The following is a 5,048-nucleotide window of genomic DNA, read 5'->3' as shown; positions in this document are numbered from 1 at the left end:
CACTCTTTCTCTCAACAGACTTTCCTTTTCTTTTGAGATGATGCCTTCTGAGTCTTATTTAGGACTCTGACATACACTCCTTAAAATTCATTCATAGTATTGTTATGCTTTTAATATATTGAGGAGCCCTCATGGTCTGTTTTTCCTTGTGGTTGTTTTCCTCATGCAAAAATGCCAAGAATGTATTAGATTTTTTTAGTCATTCCCAAATGATCAATGCTATGATTATCTGTGTAGCACTTCATATTTTATCAGCTTCTGCTTTTATAAATGTGTATTATGTATATGTCAATTGGCAGAGAGACTGTGTACTTGCCGGAGAGAAAGAGAGGGAAAAAGTACATTCCAGAGGAGTATGGTATGCTTCCATCCCTTCTCCTCTATTTCTCTGCTATGTCTGGATTTGGCCTAGGGATGCATACACAGGTGCTGAGTGTTTTACAGACTGCTGGGGAAATGATGGCTGGGGCCTGTGTTCAAATAGCAGTTGGCCATTTGTGATCCAGCTCTCTTAACCACTTGGCTATGAATCTTGTTCAGTTTTGATGTTCTTAAATTTATTCTACAATAATTTGGTTTACTTTTCCGTTATATCATTTTGTTTCTTGCAATGAAAGTTCATCTCATTACATTTTAGATTTTAATCTTCCCTAATGTATGATTTTGTAGCTATAAACTTTCCTCTAACTTCAGGATTAGCTCTTCCTACATCGCTTTATATATTATCATTACTATTTTTGTGTAATATGTTCTACACCTTATTTCGTTTGGTTAAAATATGTATATATACTTCTTCTATAATCCTGGTTTTATATCTTTTCCATTTAAAAAAATAATTTTTGAGAGGTTTTTGCTACAGGGCACGTGTGCTCACCAGAAAGACAGAGAGACAGAAAGTGAGAAATAACTCTCCAGGGGGGATGGTGATGCTGCAATCCCTTCTCCTCCATTCTCCTCTTGGGATCTTGGGCATGCACGCACACGTGCCTGGTGTGAGTTTAAGCCACTGGGTCTGGGACTCGAACCATGTTGACTACATGGGAGTCCAGCGACATAGCCATTATGTCAACTGCTGTTCCCTCCATTTTTAAATTTTTAAATATCTCTTACAACAACCATGTTTTATTCACTGGGATAATCAACATGTTTTTAACTGGATCATTTATTCTATGCTGATAGAACTGATATATCTAGGTTTAAAATATTTCATTGCTTTATACAATTTTAATTCCATTGCATTAACTAAGATAAGGTGTCTAAAATCATGTAATACAGTACATTTCAACTTTATATACCTTCCTTTTATAAGATTTACAAGTTTCTGGTGTGTTTTGCAGTTTTGTGTTTTTAATCATACAAAAACATTATTAAAGATCTATACAGTCAATGTTTGCAGGTATTGAAATAATAATAATGACTTTTTTCTTCTTTATCGTTTACTTTTGTCTCTGAATTTCTGTCTTGGATTATTTTTCTTCTTCCAAAAGTTCGTCTTTTCCAATTCCTTTAATATTGACTTGCTGGTGACAAAATGTCACCCCAGAAGTGTAATTGATTAGTTATTCTTATGAACTCTGTGGCCAGTTGTCCTCACAATAGAATAATCCAGCTAGAAAACATGGTGCAAAATTCATCCCTTACTTTATCTAAAATGATTAATTGTACCAGTTGGGTCTTGAAGACTTTGAGATCAAATCAAATCACTAGAAGGGGTTTTTTATAGGTGATAGGCCCTAGACTTCCTCCTTATAGGCCCAAATGGAATCTAGGCAATAACAAATGTATTCTGCTGTTTTCTGAAAGAAAGCCCAGGCCAAGTGGAAAGATCAATACAGAAACTTAAGGAGAAAGTTACTTGGCATTTTAATAGGAGACTGATAATTCATAAGCAATTAACTCTCTGGAAATTATTATTATTATTATTATTTTGGAAAGGTTTTTGCTATGGGGCGCATACACTCACCAGAAAAACAGAGAGCGATAGAGAGACAGAGAGACAGAAAGCGAGAAATCACCCCCCCCCACAGACGGGTGATGGTCATGCTGCAATCCCTTCTCCTCCATTCTCCTCTCTGGATTTTGGGCAAGTATGTACACATGTCTGGTGTGAGTTTAAGCCACTGGGTCTGAGACTCGAACCGTGGTCGACTACCTGGGAGTCTAGCAACATAGCCATTATGCCAACTGCTAGTCCAGGAAATTATTATTTAAAAAAAAAAATCATTTCAAAAACCTCTCAATCATTGTTTTCTGGGCTACTTCCTCTGTCCCTGTGTCTTTTCTCCTTCTACTGCTCTAATGAAACGATATTAGACTTACAAATTTTGTCCTCCTTAGTTTATATATATATAAATAAATTCATGACTTGTCTTTTAGCCTCAGAACTTTTTATATAGTTTTTTGTATTAAAAAAGAAAGAAAAAAATGAAATTTATCTTACACATTTCTTCAGACAGAGAGAGTTTGAAAAAGAGAAAGAGAGTGAGACAGAAAGAGAAAGAGAATGAGACAAAGGAAGAGAATAAAGAGATGATCTTGACAGGGTCTTGATATTCCTCAATCTTCCTTCCAGCCTTCCAACTAGCAAATATCCTAAGTTTGTAGGTGCAATCACATCTTCACATAAATGCCAGATTTGAACCTGTGGTCAGAATCACTCATCAGAACACTACTACTTATACTCTTGTAGCTGGGCCATCATTTTCCATATTTTTTTTCAATCCACTGCCAAACTTACCCTCTCCATTTAAATTATGGTCACTGATTGTTTTTTTTTTCTATTTTGACAAGTTTTATTTGAATCGTTTTCAAATAATCTTAGTCATATAACACATTCTATTCCTTGCACATATTTTCAAGTTTCTCTCATTTTTAACATAATTTTTTGGTTTATAATGCACGTCTGTTGGTTCCAATATATATGATGACTATGTGGGTGTATTTCCGCTGCCTGTTTCTTTCTGCTTGCTCAGTCTCCTGTTATGCTGTTACTTGTGTGATTGGTTATTTTTGACTTTACATTAGTCACTGTCCTTGAAAAATAATTTGTGGGCTTCTGGAAAGCTCAAATGAATGTTGCTTTTCCTGAGATATTTAGTGTTTGTTACCACTGGGAACCTAGGCAACTAACACACACCAGGAACTTAGAGAACTAACACGTAGATACCTCCTCAACCAAGCTCAACAATGAATTCCCTTGGTCCTTTCAGTATGTTTTCAGTATTCTAAACCAGGCAAGAGCCTGTATTCATTTATATGTCATTGAGTCTGAGACTAGAGTAGACTTATTTCTGGCTTAAGCTTATCTTACATATGCAATTCTTAACTTAGACCATCTCCATTCGTATCCATCACCTTCACAGGACTTAGACTTTTCCTTCCATTACCCGTAATGCTGTTAGATCCTCCAAAGTGAGAGCTTAGTTCTTACGCTCTGTGTATTTCTTAGGACTAAAAGAGGCTGGCTTTTTCTTAGGCTTTTGCTTCACAGTTGGTATTAGTCACAAGATTTGTAAAGGTACTTTACCCAACTATCTTAGATTTCTCTTCTTTCTTTCCTTTTTTTTTTTCTTTTTTTTTTTTTTTTTTTTTTTTTTTTTATTTAGAGCATCTGTACTCACCAGACTAGAGAAATAGAAAGAGCGAAAGAGAGATGATCATGCTACCATCCCTTCTTCTCCATTTGTCTTTCCTTTGGGGTTTTTGATAGTCACACAACCCCAGAGTATTTCTCAGGCCTCTGGGCCAGGACTTGAACAGTGTGGTTGGCCATGTGGAATCCAGCTCCCTTAATTTTTAGTCATGGGGCTAGTCCCTTAGTTGTTTTTAATGGAGGAGAAATCAATGTAAATTCTAATGCCACTGGAGAAACAACTTGCTGGAAAATATTTCACTGTTATCTTGATTTATTATTGGTTTTAGCTTACAGTTACTGGGCATTTATCACATATCAAACATTGCATGAAGTTGAAACCTATAAATTTTTTATTCTTGCAAAAACCATATGATTCATATTTGCAAAGTGGGCTCACCCCAAGTCACTAAATACACAAAGGGAAATATCTATGTGCAAAAAAAAGTTAGTATATGAAATATGAAAACATTTAACTAGATTTCTAAACTACTCAGCTAACATAAGAAATTTAATGTGCATATAGACACACACTACATAGGGTACCCGTTTTATGAAGACTCCTGTCATTGGTCTGGAAAAAACAATGTCTGAAACTATGCCTATTATAAGAAGTGAAATGACATGTTCTCTATAACAGTAACAGAAGTAGTAAGAAATTGCAAAATAAAATACATGCATAGAGCGTGAAATTAGAATCACATTATAGTGAACTGAAACCTAGATTCATTGTATATTTAGCTATGTGTCTTAATTCATGTTAAGCAACTTTTGTGTACTAACTTGGTAACAAAAAAAGACACTGATGTTATTGGTTTTATGTATCATTATGTAGGCAGAATGTTGATATGGTAGACAGAAATTTTAAAAAAAGATGATAGCACATTGTGGTTTACATTCTGGTTATTATTATAGTTACACTTACTATTTTATTACTTAGGAAATGAAAATCAGCTTATATTTGAGTATTTATCATTACTTTTTGTCCCAAACCATATAACCATTTTATTTAATGATAAGTCTATCTGGAGAACAAAACAAAAGAAAAACTTTAATAATGAATTCTCACTGGTTTAATACTACTAATTATTTTTAATCTTGTGTAAACCAGCAAAAAGTCACAATTTATATAAGCCAAAGGTAAGAAATGCATATGAACAAGCGTAACAGATGACTTCCAGTATACTAATGAGAAAACCTTCTTCAAAATAATAACCACCAAGAAACGTGATTCAAACACTGAACCAATTTGGATAACTGAAGAAACATAATTTTATTTAAAAAATAAACAACTTAAAAGAGAATAGTCACTGCTATGCAGTGAATTATTTTCTGGAAGAATAACAGGAAGAGAGGCTCTCAGAAAAAGTACCCAAATAAACAATACAACTCTGAAGAATGGGATCAAAGAACTAGA

The sequence above is a fragment of the Tupaia chinensis genome, unplaced genomic scaffold (genome assembly GCF_000334495.1).
Source record: "Tupaia chinensis unplaced genomic scaffold, TupChi_1.0 Scaffold139190_1, whole genome shotgun sequence".
In the NCBI taxonomy this organism is placed as follows: domain Eukaryota; kingdom Metazoa; phylum Chordata; class Mammalia; order Scandentia; family Tupaiidae; genus Tupaia; species Tupaia belangeri.
This window is presented reverse-complemented; position numbering follows the sequence as displayed.